Source organism: Thermobia domestica, chromosome 7 (genome assembly GCF_964235325.1).
Source record: "Thermobia domestica chromosome 7, izTheDome1.hap1.1, whole genome shotgun sequence".
Classification (NCBI taxonomy): Eukaryota; Metazoa; Arthropoda; class Insecta; order Zygentoma; family Lepismatidae; genus Thermobia; species Thermobia domestica.
In genome coordinates this window covers 4,962,962-4,982,813 of record NC_137460.1, presented here as the reverse complement: position 1 = coordinate 4,982,813, position 19,852 = coordinate 4,962,962, and positions in this window count along the sequence as shown.

Here is a 19,852-nt window from a genome sequence, read left to right as displayed (position 1 = left end):
TTCTTCATGGATTTCAACCCAAGACAACAAGTTATTTTGAAATTTTGGATTTAGATACATAGCAATTTTCACTAAAATAGGATAAGTTTTACGACAGACTCATAAATGTCGATAAAATTTACTGATAGAAAGTAGCTAGTCTCGGTTTAGCACCATTGGCGTACACACACAGATTTTAGGTAGGGTTGCCATAATTTTTTTATCCAAAATACGGACAAGCCTTAAAATGATGACCCATCAAATATACGATGCCCATATTTTAAAATTTCTTACCTAAAAATCACTTTTTTATGTTATTGGTATCACACAGTTGTTTACTGCAATACTTAAAACACTATTGGAAACTAATGTTTTATAAATTTTTTCATTAACACGAACATAATAAATCATGCCATTAGATTATGTAAATCAAATCTAACCAAAAGAACCCTGGAATGGAAAAATCAAACACTTCTTAAAAACATAACCTACTTTATTAATAGTTACTAAAATATAAGTTACCGTATACCTATATGATGAAAACACGATTCTTTTCGGCCGAGATTTTAACGATTCCCGACTCGGAAACTTTCGGGTAGCTCCAAAAACTGTCAAATACTGAAATTTTTGTATTTCATGCTTTGTACAGTACAGACATGGACAGGAACCCAAAAATACAAACAGTCCGTACGAAATACAGACATATGGCAACCCTAATTTTGGGTTCCTTCAAGATATTATTAAAAATATACATTTACTACATTAAGATATATAATTCACAAACATTCTGAAAAGATATGAACTTGGGAACTTTTATTCCCCCTTGATGAAATTATGTGAACGCCACTGATTAATATAACACTTCTTGATTATTAACATATCCTAATTAACGTTGCGTATATATTGTATCATAATATTTACGGTATCGTTTCAACCAGTCGTATATTGATTTAGCGTCTATTTCCATTTCGATAATTTTCCATTGTAGGACGGTTGAAAGCTTTTATATCTGGTTTCCAAGATCTCCATCCAAACTCTGCTTCCTACGACTGGAAAATTAACGGTAATGACCAATACTTCAGGCGGGCGGAGCTCGTATTGTTGGCACAACCCAAAATACGTGAATATTGCAGTGTTTGCTCTCGCTGGAAATTGGCTTTCCCGTCGAATATAATTGTTGACTGAGCGTAATTAACACTCCGAATAAGCGATTGTTAGACCACGCACAAAAACGGGAATGTAAATTCAAACAATACGTTCTGTTGTAGGCAGGGATTTAGGGGGAACACCAAAGTTATCAAAGTAACAAAACTGTGTTTTAAGTTTTCGTGTTGGTGGAATGAGTGAAATAGCATTGGCTAATTAATATAACTTCTCTTGCTCTTTAGGCAGTTCGACTATTGGTTATATTAATGATTACTCCATATATTGTTCTTGCTGTATCAAACTGCAGAACACTAGAGGGGATACAAGAGCTCACTTTCTATTATGTCAACCTGGAGAATGGTTTCGCTAATAATTGTGGAAACAGATTGGTTATTTATAGCAACATATTGTAAAGATGTGAAGAAGTATGTTCAAGAACGTATTTCTCGGAATCGCGAAAAGAGATTTGAACAAGCAGATCTGAAACTATCCCTAAAGTTTGAATAGAATTCTTGTTCGTTTCCCAAGTAAATAGTGAATGTTCGTTAATTATGATATGTTTCTTCAAATAGTGCGTTTACGTAAGTGGAAGAAAAGCAATGTAATCGTTAACGGTGTTTCTGTCAGGGCCAGCTTCTCAATATAGGCACATCGCACTAGGCGTGCGCCTAGTGTGGCAAATTTTAGGTGTAGCGTGCGGACTGTTTTTATTTTTACTTAATTTATTTATTTCGCGGAGTTTGTAACATTAATAGTGTGAATAATTAGTACAACAAGCTACGTAAAAGCAGTAAAACTATGTATGGAAGCATGCTTCACCGCGTACTCAGGGGTAAAAGTGGATCTGAAAAGGTAGGGGGACGGTAGGTTGCGACTTGACGTCAGGCCGTTCCCCCTGCCTATCTTTGCCCATTATATTTTTTTAGGAACTGGGGACACATCGTACATATCTATTCAAGGCGGAGGACGACGTTCCTCCACGTTCACGTCTGTGAAGTTGTCCCGCCCACCTAACGAATTTTCCTTTTTTTATCTACATCGTTAGTTTATCGTTAGTTTACGTTAGTTTTGCTAAAATTATCGTTAGTTTTGCAAAAATAACGATTTTATTCGAGAAATAAATGGGCAAGCCAACTTCACGGTTCCCCGCCCACAAACGAAATTCAAAAGTTTTACATATCACATCGTTAGTTTATCGTTAGTTTACGTTAGTTTTGCTAAAACTATCGTTAGTTTCGCAAAAATAACGATTTTATTCCAGAAATAAAGTTTCCCGCCAACTGTAAATTAGCCCGCCCATATTGAATTCTCATAAAAATTGCAACTCATATCGTTAGTTTATCGTTAGTCTACGTTAGTTTTGCTAAAACTATCGTTAGTTTCGCAAAAATAACGATTTTATTCGAGAAATAAAGTTTCCCGCCAACTGTGAATTCGCCCGCCCATATTGAATTCTCATAAAATTCCAACTCACATCGTTAGTTTATCGTTAGTTTACGTTAGTTTTGCTGAAACTATCGTTAGTTTCGCAAAAATAACGATTTTATTCAAGAAATAAAGTTTCCCGCCAACTGTGAATTAGCCCGCCCATAATGAATTCTCATAAACTTCCAACTCATATCGTTAGTTTAACGTTAGTTTACGTTAGTTTTGCTAAAATGAACGTTTGTTTTCTAAAAATAACGATTTTATTCGACAAATAAAAGTTCCCGCCAAATGTAAACCCTAACAGCATATTTACATAACAGGCATACGTAAGAAGTATATAAGGCACATGCTGGACACATTCTCATGTACCTGAGGGAACATGATAGGCGTATGCCTGCTATGTAATTGTGTTTACATTTGGCGGGAACTTTTATTTCTCGAATAAAATCGTTATTTCTGCAAAACAAACGTTAATTTTAGCAAAACTATCGTAAACTAACGATAAACTAACGATATGAGTTGGAAGTTTATGAGAATTCATTATGGGCGGGCTAATTCACAGTTGGCGGGAAACTTTATTTCTTGAATAAAATCGTTATTTTTGCGAAACTAACGATAGTTTTAGCAAAACTAACGTAAACTAACGATAAACTAACGGCGTGATATGAAAAACTTTTGAAATTCGTTTGTGGGCGGGGAACCGTGAAGTTGGCCTGCCCATTTATTTCTGGAAGAAAATCGTTATTTTTGCAAAACTAACGATAATTTTAGCAAAACTAACGTAAACTAACGATAAACTAACGATGTAGATAAGAAACAAAAAAATTCATTAGGTGGGCGGAACAACTTCACAGACGTTCCACGTTCCCCTTCACTTTTACCCCTGCGTGCACTTGATCGAAATCGAAAAGACTAACTTCTGTTCAATTCAGGAGTTTTGAGAATGAAATATTATCATTTAGTAAATATATATTATAAATGACTTTGAAGTAAAGGCATGCCTTATTTTCTTTCATGTTTTATGTTCATTTTTGTTTTGAAGACAGATATAATTCTATTTCCAACGGTTTGTCAAGTCACTCATTTGACATTCCTTGTAGACGCCCGTGAAACTTTGGGATTTACATTTTGAGCACTATCTTGTTGAGTACTGATATTTTGAGTAACTATTTCCAGTAATTACTGTCCTTAACGATTGGGAAACATGGTCGCTTACTTTGGGGGAAGAACATAGAGTGACAGTATTTGAAAATAAAATTCTGAAACGAGTATTCGGACGAGGAACAGAAATGAGGAATGGCGGGAACTTCATAACGAGGAACTGCATAAGTTATACCGTTTACCAATCATCGTTAGAGTCATCAAGTCTAGGAGGCCCAGTTGGGTAGCTCATGTAGCCAGGATGGAAGAAAGTAGGAACGTTTACAAAGTTTTAATTGGAAGACCAATCGGAAAACGACTATTAGGAAGACCTAAGCGTAAATGGGAGGACAATATTAAGATAGATCTCTCAGGAATAGGAATCCAAAGTAAAAATTGGATCCAGTTGGCTAAGGACAGAAGTCAATGGAGACCTTTTGTGAACGCGGAATTGAATCTCCGGGTTCCAGAGTTCATAGCGTTAGAAAATAAGTTATTTCCTGTAATACGTACACTCGACGTGATATAAAGTTACAGAGAAGTTACCATTCGCAACTGCTTTTTTTTTTCCTTCGAAATCTCAAAGAAGTATGTCCCACGTTTCGTATCTTAAATGAGAGCACAAAATATTATGTTAGTGTCACTCAATGATCGGATCTTTTATTTTTCGAGATTTCCTTAAAGAGTTAGGCAATTAGTTCAGAAATTATAGGACTTATCATTGACTTTTTTGAAACACCCTGTTTGCGTGTATGTATAAATACTACTGTATCTTCTAAAAATATGATAAATTAGCAGAAAAATATGTAAATTCGTCCATTACGTTATTTGATAGTTTATTGGTTCATCTTTTGTCCCTGGAGTACCAATATGAGAAGGGAGTGATGTTTATGGTAGTTCTAAATTTTCATACTTTTCTGTAGCGATACCCAGTACGTAAATACATATAGATGCGTGAGTGTTTTGCGTTTCATTTCTGTGAAGAGAATACGCAAGTGTGTGGTGTATGTGTGTTTGTGTACAGAGGCCCACTGAGAAGGGAGAAGGGGGATATTATTGTTCAAACGGGGAAGAGTGCCTTGTCACATCGATTCCCGAATATACGAGACAGCGAGCGGGGAAGCTTAGATTTATAGCTGCTGGCCCAAACTGTACCATCTGGGACCACCAGGTCCTTTGGGATGCTGTGTCTCTCTCTATACGGTTTTAGGAAGGGGAACGTGGAAGAACTTCTCAGCCAATAGGGTCATTTACCATTATTTTCTTTTATCCCCCCCCCAATTCCTTGATATTTTTTATCATTGCTTCGTAGTGTCGAATAAATTCATTGTAAGTGAATTCAAGGGCGGTGCTATCTTGTTTCAAGTTTACAAGAAGTACCATCTATGTGAGGAAGAAGTTTCTGAACTGGTGTATTATTTGGATGTATGAGTTGCTTAAATTAGAAGAAAAGAAAAGAAAAAGAAAGAAAGAAAAAATGAGCAAGAATTTAAGAGGCCTAATTACTGCGAAATTAAAGTACCGCTAATTTTACAGTAATTATATGATAGCTTCAAACAGATAAAAGGTAATCAAAATGTGGAATAAGAGCCCTAAATAATATTATTTTGCATGAGATACCGTTATCATGAGCCACCTAGTAGCTATCCGTTTGCAGCCATTCAGAAACGCGAAAATAAATGCCGATTATCTAAATGGCTGGAAATCGAAAGCAGATAAGTGACTCGTGATAACGGTATTTCAGGTAAAGTATTATTGTTTAGGGCGATCTTGTTCCACACTTCGATTATATTTTATCTATTTCAAGATATCACGTAGTTACTGTAAAATTAGCGGTATTTTAATTTCGCCTTGATGGGACCTCTTAAGACTGCTCTCTCAGCAAAGACTATTACTATTATTATATGTTTACAAATAAAGCCAATGTTGTTTAGAAAATTGTAACAAATATTATAATACAGAGTTAATATTCCTCTTCTTTTCTCAGATCAGCTATATTTCTGTTGGTTTGATGCAGCTTTTAATTTTCCCTTTCTAAGCCGTAACTCCATGTCCCTATACTTCCCCCCCCACCACTACATCGTGTGTTTTAATCATGGTCTTCCTGTAGGCAATTCTTCTGCCATCTCCTCCATAGCCAATAGAGTGATTCCTTCATATATCATAATTAGAACAACCCACATTATGCTTTATTTTTTGTTAAATTATGTTTTATTTTTTCCAAATTTTTTTATTATACTTTATTGTTAATTTCAATCATTGTTTTACATTAATCGTGTATAATATAATATTTACTATACATTAAATATTCTAAATATCTTGATCTATTTATGAGTATTTTATGCAATCAATTTCTTTCGTATTTAATGAACTTTGTACTTGCTGCACTGTAAAGAGATATGCTTTACTTGTGTCAGTGTTTTCTATCACTTCTTTGCGCCTTAGAGGTGCATAAGAAAGAGAAAGTAAAAATGCCACCAAAAGTACAGAAAGTGCTCAAGTTCAAGAGGTACACATAACGTAGAGTTCTTGTGTACTATTCATTGTTGGCGGAAAGTTTTCTTTCTCTTTTCCCTTTTTCTTTTCTCCACATCAAAGGATTACATCAAAAAGTTTACAGAAATAAAAATAAGCTTTTCATTGTTGCATTGTTATGTTCTCAATGATTTTGCATTGTAAATATTGGTTTAAAAAAAAATATTAATATAGTATGTTAAACTTGCAATTAAACAGAATTTTCCTAGAATTGTGCTACATATTTTAAATTATGCTTTATGTTTTATTTTCTAAAATTATGCTTTTAAAATTAGTTTCTTCTGGACCCTTAGATAACCACAACCGTGTTCAAGGTACCAACCATATGTGTAAATTGCTGTTATGCTTTTTATGCTTTTGGGTTGCCCTAATCATGATGTATCCATTCACTCCATCTCTTCTTTTATAAACACTCTCTAGTATATTCTTCTTTTCTCCTACCATTACAGATTGCTATTATTATTAAAATAATATACTTGTATTATAATTATTATTATTAGTTTGTTTAAACCATTTAATTTAATAATCTAAAGACAGTCTTTATCAAGTGCAGAGTATTGTAAGAATTCTTTTACAAAGAACTTTTGACCGTATGACTGATTTTAGCAGATTTAATAAAAGAGGTTTTCTGTTGATCTGTTCCAATTGTGTCACAGATGATTTACGGACAATAGGTGAAATTATAGTCGTAATAGTATAAAGAAACTTCCCTTTATGGCCATGTCTCAATAGCGGACACATTTCTAATCAGTGTTGCCACAGTCCAAGCTCTGGAGTGGGCTGAAAAATAGTACCAAATTGAAACAAAAAGGGCTTATTCTCTCTTATTTCATGACCGAAGGAGGATAATAGATTGTAAGAAGAATATATGGTAAATAAACTGACATTTGTAAAAAAAAAAAAAAAAAAGTAAAATCAGCCCAGGTGCCCTCTTTGAAAGACATCACAAGAAAGAGATGTACTAAGAGTCTTACTGATATTTTTGAAAATGTGACTAGTATTCGTTAAATGGTGCTAAACTGAGTAGAATTGTACCAACTTTTCCACAAAAGGGGCTGAAAATACCAGCGTGGTACCAACGGGCCATTGAATGACAAAAAGGGCTGAATTTGGTACAATTGTACCAAGTTTGGCAACAGTGTTTCTAATACAAATTTTCTTGTTTCATCAAAAATATATGTATTATACAGGGTTGGCAAACACCATGCTTTTATTGAAAAAAACACAAAAAATCGTTTTTTGTGTAAACCAAGTTTTTTTTGGGGGGGAGGGTTTAAATAATTTGCTCTGCGTATTTATATTACATATGGAGAGAAATAAGTTTGTTTCGCCGTGGTATTATTACGCAACAGCGGGGTTATGCTGGAAGGGGTCACATAAGCTTAAAGCGGAATCCAAACCGTTTCCTGGCTTACATCCGAGAGAAATTGTCCTCCATTTGAACTCGAAACCGATACTAATTGACCACAAATGCAATGACTCTGCCAACTCACTCACGAAGGACTCCTGATAAAAAATTCGTTGTACTGATCTATACATACTTGTTCATATAATTATTGTCCAGAGTCATTTCAGGACAAAAAGTTGCAGTCTTAGTTGCACAAGGGAAACCATTATCTAGAATTATATAAATCGGGGAACTCCCGCCTTAGCCAGTGGGAAAAACCTGTTATTAAATTTAAATGCAAAGCAAATCCCATTGTTGCTTTGCATGTAAAATTTTAAGGACAACGTGTCATAGTCAGTATGCTAAAACTGAGGTATTAAATTACAAATTTAGTATGTAGACATTCTATAACACTAAAATAAATTCCAATACAAGCTAATGTTGCAAGCTACATAGGCAGTCGATAAATTTTGCCAATGTCTATCAATATATTTAAAGAACATTTGCTTCTTTATAAAACAACAGACATTCAAGCAAGCAGAAATATAGAATTTGGTTTCGTTTCATATGTTTAGGGCTTAACATCCTTATGTAATACCGAGGTTATCAAGGAGAATACTTTCGCTTAAAGTGGCATCCGAATCGCTAGTTTGTTTATACTTGAAAGAAGGGTTGTGGTTCGACCGAGAATTGAACATGGGACACTTTGATTAAAAGGTAAAAAGGAGATAAAACTAATACAGATTGTTTGATATGTGGAAACGTCACCATGAAGTTCACAATATTTAAAGCATTTTTTCGTACTTTTTCTTTTTTGGTTTAAACCAGTTTTTTTAAAGCCAGCTGGTTAAAACCATTTTTTACACCACCTTCGGTTAAACCAGCCAACTCTGGTATTATATATTGTGGTGGACAAACACCGTGTGCGTGGGTTTTCTCGGGGTTCTCCCGTTTCCTCCCACTTTCTTCATTCCACCATTTCATTCATTTCTCATAATCACCGTCCCCTTTAGCCTAACCGGCATAACCGTGAAACGTAAAACTCAAAGATTTCATTTCATTTCTGGTATTATATATGTATTATTAAAGGACACAGCCCTTCATTTTACAGACGTTCTCAAATGCGGACGTAAACAGTATTCTTTTACGACAGACATTTTAGAAAACTCTTCATAATGGATATGAATCATTCTCAGCTCATACTACGTGTTTAGCACAGATAGTACTTTCTGCAACATAAAAGTAAATATACAATTGATCGCTCCAACCGATACAGCATTACAAGCATGCTTTCATCAGAAACTTATTTCTGCAGAATTACATGGCAAACAACCAGTGCAGATCAAATCCCGTCATGACTGGTTATTTTTTTCTTCCATAGTTTCAGTATTTAATACAAGGGGCATTCAGAAAGTAATTACTCCAAGGCCACTACTTGGCCGATAGTACTGCCAACATTTTGATTTGTTTATCATTAATGCATTGACGTTTAAGCTATAGAATGTCACTTGTTTTGCCTTCCTATCTTTTCTCGTTCCGGAGTAATGGAGCTATCCATGGTATCCGGTGGTGATGTCCGGTTGAAACAGCGGGCTGTCATTGAATTTCTGACTGCAGAAGGTTGTGTGTCCAGGAACATTCATCGCCGTATGACTGCAGTTTACGGGGATGCCTGTGTTGACATCATCACTGTGAGTGGATGGAATAGCGTTACACGTTCTCTCCTCCGCCAAAAATCAAAGTTGCCCCTTCTGCTGGCAAAGTGTTGTTGACCCTCTTGTGGGATTGGGATGCTATCGTGCATATTGAATTTCTGCGAAACGGTCAGAAAATAAACTCAGATCGTTACGTTGACACCCTATAGCAACTGCGGGCCAGATTGCAACGCAGTCCTAAAGATAAACAGGCAATTTTGCACCATGACAATGCTCAAAACGCAGGAAGCACTGCAACACAGGAGGCTCATGGACATTCGGCCTCATCCTCCCTATAGTCCGGATCTTGCGCCCTGAGACTTTTGACTCTTCCCCAGATATAAGAGCTAACGCTACGGTTGTGACGAGGAAGTAGAAGCATCAGTTCGGTAATGGTGTTGCCAGCAGGCACCACAATTATTCACCGATGGCATGAAAAACCTTGTTTCGCTTTGGAGCAAGTGTGTTGTCCGTAATGAGGACTATGTTGAAAGATGATGCTACCATTTGTAGCTGACATTACAAGCTTTCCACTGATACCTTTATCAATGCTATCTGTCAAACACAAATAAAGGTATCACCTTGGAGGCATTATTTTCTGAATCTCCCTCGTAATAATGTTGGATGTTCTCATTGTATAATTTTAACTTTTAATACAGTCAGTAGGCTAATTATGGGACTTTTATGTAGACAGGCCTATGACTTGTCTCTTTACGGGAGTAGGTATTGTAGATGGATGACCAGTACAAGGCACTGATGATTTCTTAGTCCCGAGGTCCTCTTTTATAGCCGTCCTTTGGAGGGAGAACCTGTGGAGGGGTTGTCGGCTTTCTTCGTGGTTCTCCGTGTCCTCTTCGTTTCTTCCTGAGAGTGTAGTTTCCTTTACGGAAGTAGGCATTGCAGATGGATGACCAGTACAAGGCACTGATGATTTCTTAGTCCCGAGATCCTCTTTTATAACTGTCCTTTTGAGGGAGAACCTGTGGAGGGGTTGTCGGATTTCTTCGTGGTTCTCCGTGTCCTCTTGGTATCTTCCTGACAGTGCAGTTTCCTTTACGGAGTAAGCATTGTAGGTGGATGACCAGTACAAGGTACTGAAGATTTCTTAGTCCCGAGGTCCTCTTTTATAGCCATCCTTTGGAGGGAGAACCTGTCAAGGAATTGTCGGCTTTCTTCGTGGTTCTCCGTGTCCTCTTCGTTTCTTCCTGAAAGTGCAGTTTCTTTCAGTTGTCTGCCACTGTTTGTTTATAAGTCGTAAGAACACGTGTTTGGAGTGAAAGCTTCTGCTTTGCAGTACGTGTGGGTATATGGATCCTTGCAATATAATCATGTCCCAGTGGGGTTCGTTTTTGAGACTTCTCATAATAATAATAATAATAATAATAATAATAATAATAATAATAATAATAATAATAATAATAATAATAATAATAATAATAATATACTATGAATATTATATTTGAAGTGTAAGACACTTAAAAGAGCAACAGTTGCAAGCATGCCGTATACGTTCATACTTTTCAAAAAAATAAATCAATCAGCAGAATTGGATTACAATATTTTTATCCAGTGAGAAACTTTTTTTTTGTTAATAGCGTCCACTGTTTTAAGTTTTTTGTTCTGTACTTTTTCCCCCCTTTTTTATCATATAATATCACCCATCGAATATATAGGATTAGAACTAAAAGGTCGATTCGTGATATATATATCATACAAGCAGAGTGAATTTAATTAAACGAACTTTAATCAATAATCCCAAATATTGTTTTGCTCCTTTCAGCTGCAGCCATAACTCCCCCTTCCCTCTCATCCCACAATTGTGTGTATGTTTAATTTGTCCATGCATCCGAGTAATTATAACCAGAACACAATTGGTATGTGCTCAATATAACATATATACATATAACATTCATTTATAGTAGTATTGGTATTAGTTGCGTGTCCATTTTATATATATATATATATATAAAATTGTTCCTGATTTAATTCCAGAAATAAAAGTGAAAAAAATATTAAAATAGGTTCAATATAAAAAACATTCTAGTCTTGTGTATGATTGTTATTACCTGACCAGGATATTAGTGCAGATTTTAAGGGAGGGCACTGCTGTTGTATTTACATCAGTTTCTTGGTAAGCGCGGTGGGACAGGGGAGCGGAGAGCATCAATCTGCAGTGTATCCAACGGTTTTTAAAAGTTGCAGTTTACATGTTATAAGTAGCGGTTAGGAGTGTGGCGACGAAAGATTATCAATTTCTCTCTGACCGGACTTTTGCAGCACATCCGAAAACGATTTCTTTCCAAAATAATTTTGTTATTCAAGACACTGCTTAGACAATCGAAAGGAGATCACATGATCCAACTTGGTTGCAATTATCTCAAAACTACACAATAGAACTTGAAGCAATGGAAGACCAGTTGCCAAAGTACAACTTTGATTCACAGAGATTAAGTTCGAGGTTTTGTTAATAGGAGAAGAAGGAATTCTTTACACCCGAATGTTACGAAGTTCTTAGTGTTTCTTTGTACAGTACAACGCTAAGGTTAGTTAGTTTATTCGCAAGTTTTGCCAAATTAATATGGAGGGTGTAAGTACTTTTTTGCAGGTCCCTCAAAATGCTCTGGAAATAACGTACTTAACTTTTGAAACTGTTTGTCTTAACTTGAACATAGATCTATGCGTGAAATGGTTTATTATGAATAGGACAAAAAGAACTGTACAAAATACTTGAATAGATTAATTACAAGTAATCCGGTTAGAAACACTGTTGCTTGTATTTTAGTTTCAAAACTGGCCGCCAGCACTCGTTCGCTGGTCAGGTAATATACAAATTCGCTGTGTGTTAAATTTAACAAAGTAAATAAATAAATTTACTTACTTTTCATCCCTAATTTCACTTTAAAATTTTTTTATTTTCCCACTTACCATTTCTCTAGCTTTATGTTAAATAATTATAATGATTCTAGTACGTGTCTATAGAACTCACGGAGGACCCCACAGGGTTCGAACCCCTTTTCCCAAATATTCCTAACTGAACATATATTTCTACACTTTTTCAATAAAATTATACTTGTTTAAAAGGGAAATGATTGTTGCAGAATTAAATTTTGATCTCACACTTCATCTGTATGCTTTTTCTTTATATATATATATATATATATATATATATATATATATATATATATATATATATATATATATATATATATATATATATGTCTAGTTTTATCATTTAAAAAAAAAAAAGAAAATATAGGTGGAAGTATTTTACAATTACGTGTCGTCTTTTCGGGTCCCGTTCAATAATACCCATTCAATACTACATAGAGTTGACTTGAGTTGATTTTGAGTTTAACGTCCCTTTTAGTAGCAAGGTTATATGAGATGGGACCTACTCAAGGGCGACGATTTCTCTGTAAATTTCCGGGGGGGGCATTCAGATGCATAAGGTGTATATATGAGGATTTTAAGACAAATTGCATTCAAATTATGCTAAATATTGTAAGTCTATATTCATAAATACAATAAGGGGGCCTACATGAGCTTTGGGGGTGACCCGGGCCCCCCAGGATTGTCGCCCTTGGACCTATTGATTAATGTGGAATCCGAACCACATGAGCTCCAGCCAGGAACAATGCTATATAGAGTACTAAACCTCTCCCAAAATTTAAACTCCTCCCAACAAAAATTCTGTTTGCGCGCCTGCTATAGATCACAACGTTGAGATATAAAATAAACTCGAGGCAGTAAAAAAAAGGATGACGCGCTAGAAGTTTCAAATTCGTCCGCTAGATGTCAACTGCTCTTGAGTTTTTGCTGCAATCTAGTGAAAAGATGTGTAACTTCTACTACTTTATTTCAATAGAAAAAAAGGATACATATGGCTACCGTTAAAGTCACCTTTACCCATGAAGTTGTTAACAAATCAACAAAGTTAACCCCCGCAATAGCGACACCGTGCGGAGGAACGATAAGTTCGCAACACCAATACTAGCAATACAATAGCAACATTACACCGCTTATCTCTGGACCATTTACGTTTACTATCGCTAGTAGCAGCACCATGCGGCGCAGATGTGAAGCATTTGTTTTCACCTGAGTCAACGTTGACATTGTCAATGCTTAACTATATATCAATAGTTAATAAGACAACTAAAACAAAATGACATCTCGTCTCTGGGACAAATAATGCGTTGCTTTCAACTGCCCAATCTAATTTACTTTTAATTGTTTCAAATGTCAAAGTTTAATGCTAAAATTTATGTGTGTAATTGCTTAGTATAAATGTAACCAAGAAAGTTCTGTCGCTTTTTCCCCCACCACCTTCGAACATCGATATGTCACATAAGACATGTCTCGAACATCAAAAGTAGTTTCCATCAGCATCGATGACCTTCTGCCAACGTTCTGGAAGGCCATGGATTCCATCGCGGTAGAACTTGATGGGTTGTGAAGTGAAGAAGATATCAAGTGCATTTTGCACCTCTACTTCGGATTTGAACTGGCGTCCTCTAAGGTGGTTTTACAACAAATGGAACAGGTGATAATCGGACTGTGCAATGTCCAGCGAGTATTGCGGATGCAATAGAGTTTGACATACAAGACGTAGAATGGTGTCCCCGGGTCATCCTAGCCACGTAGGGCTTAGCGTTGTCCTGTAATAGGAGGACTTCTTTGAGATTCAGAAGTGCTGGCTCCAGAGTTTTGAAGTTTTCTTGAATACTACTCAACTACTGACAGTACACAGTTCCATTAATACTCTGACCAGCTGGTAGCAGTTCGCGATGCACGATGCTGCGTGCAGTACACCAAATACACAGGAGGATCTTCTTCTGGTGCAGTGATGGTTTGGGCTGTTTTGGAACCGGTTCATTGGATGCTATCCAATGATGACGGCGCTGCGAAGCTTCTTACAGGACCTACTTCTCATCACATGTCAATACCCTCTGCCGAAATGGCTCCTTCCTCAGACGAGACAGCAAGGAAGCACAGGTGTCTGTTCGCGTTACCGCCCGAAGTCAAATCATGTGGGACCCATCGACCCAACTTGTAGTGCTTCCCAAGTTGATGGAGGTACTGCTGAATGGTTCTCCATTCACACTGAATTGTAGTCCCAGTTCCTGAGATAGCTGGCCACTGTTCGCCTCAATTGCAGCCTGACGATCTTCATTTAGTACATGTGTTGGTCTTCCGGTACGTGGTGCGTCTTAGAGTGTTTCGTCACCATCTTTAAACTTGTTAAACCCCCGCTGCACTGTCCGCGTACTCACGACACCCTCACCAAAGGCCTGGTATATCTTTCATCCCGCTGCAGCAGCGTTTGAGGCCAGTTTGAACTCGTACAGCATACATGCCCTTATGACGCTCTGTTTAGGTCCAATGTTCACTCTGTCCTTTCGCAAGTTCACGGTGTAACTGAACTGCCACAACCAGGTAGTATGTTGGATATATCCACACCAACAACTGACCTTCGCCTTATCTCCATTCGCGTTCAACTTACGGTGTGAGGGACAATTGAACAGAGACTTCCACAAAAAACGACAGAACTTCCTTGGTTACCTTTATATTTAAAACAAGTAGTAGCGTCAAGTGTACAAGAACGAAAAGAGTTTGATTTTTATGGCGTGACATTTTCTCAAGCAATCTTGAAACCGGAAGTTAAGTGGATTTCTATCCCTTCTGGTTTTAAGAGTTCAGTGAATACCAAATGTGTTCATGCGAGCTTAAGCGCTCGCAGAAAACAACTTGTCAATATTTATTACCATTTATGCTCTATAGTGATTAACGTAAAAATCCAAAGTTGTTGCAGGGATTACCTGCTTCAATGATCCCAATTGGAAACTTTTGTCCCTCCACATCCTGGGAAAAATTGATGGTGATCCCTCGAGTGGTTCTGGATTTCTTTTCTTGTTTCTCGCACGAATGGACAGAGCAAATACTGTTTATAAAGGAATTTTGGTATTCTAAACTCCTTACGAATACTCCTTACTGAAATGGTTTGTGTCTTCGATAAGCTATCTAAATGTGAAACAATACGTCTTCAAATGATCGGCAAGAATGAAGACCGTTTCAAAAAAACATTGGCTTATTTATTAATGTTTAGATCTTTCTAAAAGTATTACAATATCACTCTTGAAGTTCATTAATATTTTTTTTATTGATTTTTGATTTCACTATTGAAATCTATCGTCTCTTTTTAGCACCGAGGGTATATGAGACGTGGTTCTACAGTTTAAGCTGAAACCAGAAATACGTTCAATGCTCTCCCACCGGAATCGAACCCGGAACCATATGCATTAAAGATTCGCGCTAGCCATAAAATCAGCAGGAAATCAGGACTGATAGAATGAATTAAAAAAAAAGGACTTTATGTATAAAACCAATGCTCTGAGCGGTACCTGAACCCACGTTTCATAGATCTTTACTATCGCCAAAAAGTCTTAGGCTACTGTAGAGACCTGCACAGGTCGAATTTTTCGGCCCGAGCCCAATCCAGCCCGAATGTACCTAGGCCCGGCCAAGTCCGGGCTCGAAAAGTTTTGGAGATTTTCGGACCGAGCCCGGCCCGGCCCGATAAGTTTTTTAAAATTCTTGGCCCAAGCCCGGCCCGGATCCAATAAATTTTAAAAGTTTCATTTTGTAACATTGTTCAACGTTTGCCTTTATTCTAATTATCGTTTAACGAAAGTCAATAGTTATTAAAGAATTGCAATTAATCGGCCCAGCCCGGCCCAACCTGAAGAGAAATCAGTGTCAGCCCACCCAAGCCCGGCCCAGCCCAAAGAAATAACAGAGTCGGTCCGCCCAAGCCCAGCCCGTGCAGGTCTCTAGGCTACTGACCATCCCAGGCGCCTACAATATTTAAAAATCTGATAAAGTTGGGATGATACCTTCGTGTGCAATACTGTGCTATAAGGACATTACACAAAATTGAAAAATGACTAGAAGATTCCGAAATGTGGGTGTGAAGAAGAATGGAGGGAATTAGCTGGTTCGAGCAGAAAACACATGAGAGCGTGTTAGAAATGGTGAGGAAAAAAGGAACAATTTTAGATATCATTAAGAAGCTTGTTGGGACATTGTCTAAGAAGGAATTGCATCATGAGGGACGTGCCAGAGAATATGGTGGCAGGAAAGAGAGGGAGGGGGCGAAGAGACTACAATTACTAATGGACGATATTAAAACAGAAAAATAGTACGTAAAGACTAAAGAGGTTAGCTGAAGACCGTGAGGCATGCAAACTTCTCAGCTTCGGCATGATCATTTGTATTCTGTCAATAATGGCAGAATACTTATGATGATAATGATGATATTAAAATGAAACCTTTCTAAAATGGATGTTATTAGTTCAAAAGGAAATGTCCAACTAATAATATTTACTATACACAACCTTTCTTCCGCTTTCTCTCTCTCTCTATTTTATCCTCATAATTACTGTTCTGTTTTAAAAAGTGAGTGAGAGAGAAAGAAAGAAAGAGAGAGAGAGAGAGAGAGAGAGAGGAAAAGGGAAAAACAAAACTTACAGTTAATGAAAATGTATTTTTGTTCGTAATCTGAAAGGGTCATGGAAACATACAGCCTGTCAACTCATGAAACATCGTACTAATCCATTTTTTTGTTTCCTTCTTCTAAATTTGAGATTTTCCAGCGTCACCCTTCAGTATCATACACATTAGGGGGTCCAGCTGATAATGACACACATATGGAATACATACATACATGCAGCATACACATCGTATAAACTACGAAAGAAGTAACAAGGGGCCAGAGAACGTCGATCAACTGGAATCAGATTTCATATAACAATCAGAGGAATATGTTCAGATTCCCATATATCCCTTTTCCCTTACGAAAAAAAAAAATACTCGCTTTTAAAGACAGGGGTTGGTTTTGAAATTCAGATTGCCTGATCCTGCTTATATGTGTCATGTAGTTTTAAAAAATGAAGCCCTACGAAATTTAATACGTTAAATTCGCAGTCCAGTTGTATATGTCACATGAATGATGCATATGTGATCAGAATGTGGTTTAATAATTTTCTCTTGTCCGGCAAGGGGAGTTTTCTATTATGTGTATTCCTGAACGGTAAATCCCCCTCTTTTCACTTTCATCCACCTCTTGATTTCAGCTATGGAAAGGCTTGTCACAAACAATTGGCAATTACTTGTTACTTAAGCTCCCCCTCCCCCTTCACGTTTAATCTTCAATATGTATGAGGACAATATGGAAATGATTGTTTCTGTTTTTATTAATGAGTGTGTTGCTTTTCCAGAAGAAACGGAGGCTGCAAAATTCACGAGAATAAGTTTTTGTACAAAGGTGAGTAAACTCATTTTTGAAAATTAGCTCAGCTAAACCCATGCGTAGAGGACAAAGTGAAAATTGTGAACTAACTTCACGTTTAAGGTTGGTTTAAAGGGACAAGTTTTGCCGATAGATGTCACTACAGTCTTCTTATCTCTCCCATGTATTTTTTACCTGTCAGGAAAACTCACTATTTCTCTTACAAATTTCAACCTACAGACTTCAAACTTTTAGAAAAGGAACTTCATAATGTATCGAAGGCAATAGTCCGTGCCGATTTTTTATTTAGAATTTTCTTAATTGTTGAAATGGCTTGATTGTTGAAAAAGATATCCAAACCTTTAACAATGGAACTGTTTCAACAATCAAGAAAATTCTAAATAAAAAATCGACACGGATTGTTCCCTTTAATAGGTTATGAAGTTCCTCCTCTAAAAAAATAAAGTCTCTAGGTTGAAATTTGTCAGAGAAATTGTAAATTTTCGTGAATGGTAAACATGGAAGAGATACGAAAACCATAGTGACACCTATCGGCAAAACTTGTCCCTTTACACTAACCTTAAACTCATTATTTGAAAAGAAGTTATAGTGGATTCTTATCAATTCCAATTTTAACAGATAGTTACAAATAGATACAAAATATATTCTTTGCACTGGCGTCAATTCTACCGGGGAAACCGGGGACGTGTCCCCTCCAATATTTGTTTTAAAAAAATTTCGTCCCTCCCCCCAATATTTCAAGTATCTTAAGTAAATTATGACCTAAAAGATGCTCAACACTTTGCTACTTTCACAAAACAATGTTAGACAAAGTGGATATGAAAAAAATTAGCACAAAAGTTTGTTCCCAATTGTGAAAAGCGGCAATCAGTTTTTGACTCTATGAAGGTGAAGGTGGTGTAACTTAACGTAACAAACTACTTTTATGTAGACAGCGAGCAGCAAAGCGAATTTAGTTTATCTAAAAGAAACATGATTTTCAACTAATTTTTTAAACTATATATTGTTGAACCTTTTTTACATTAGTTGTAGGCGTATAGGCCTTAAAAATTTGTTTTCAAAACTTTTGTTCTTCAATATTCACTTAACACTACCTTTTATCATTATTTTGTTTTTGACACACATTTGGTGTCATTTAAATAAAATTGTAACACAAATTTGAATTTTATTGTTTGAATATTCGGACAAATTGTAAAGTATGTGTGTGTGTGTGTGTATTTTTAGTACCACATTAAGAAAAAGCACAAAAATTTTTAACATTTTGTTTGCTTTGTAAGTCAAACATGCTTCAAAATGCAATGTACGAAAACTTTTTTTTTTTTTTAATTTTCCGGAGGAGGACCTATGGACGCCCTTTCCTGGTGGATATTCCATTCACCTTAATCTCCCAGGTAGTCTGCCCCCCCCCCTCCCCGGCAAAATGTATGTGCTGCCGATGTCCAATGATTCTTTCGACGTTTAATCAATTGCAAAAAACCGCTTCTCACTATAAATTACCGTCCTTGTTCTATAGTGATCAATGTTAAAACCGGAAATGGTTTATTTCCACAACTTTTGGTTTGTGTATCACTTCCAACAACGAACTTGATTCCAAAGTTTTACCATTTTATATTCTGGCCAAAATTAATAGTAATCCATCAACTAGTTATTGAGTTTTTTGTCTTTCAGACGAACGGACCAGGCGCTCATACAGATTTTTTTTGGGGGGGAGAGGTCCGAAATTTGGGTGATCCTATTGTACAACGCACTATGTCTTTGTACTTTTGGGCCAGTGTTATTTTGCAGCCGAAAGGACAATAAGTAAATGTTAAGTGCTGCCACCTATATGAAAAACATGAAAAACATATTGAACTAGTTGTTTTTTTCTTAAGAAAAGCAAATTTTTAGAATATAATTAAATATAATTTTATTAATAAAGTGACAAATGTATGTCGAGTTGTAAACTATTTTTTGGGGAGGTCCGAACCCAGTGGATTCTTCGCGTGGGTGAGCCCCTGCGACGGACACATACTTTTTTCTCCCGGTCGGAAAGACGGGATGAATATTCAAGGAATAATCAGAAAGTAAGGTTACAAATCCAGCAGTGAAACGTGTATTATTTCATACAACCAATACACCCAACAGATAGTATATATATATATATATATATATATATATATATATATATATATATATATATATATATATATATATATATATATATATATATATATAAATGATCGAAAATGGCCGATATCA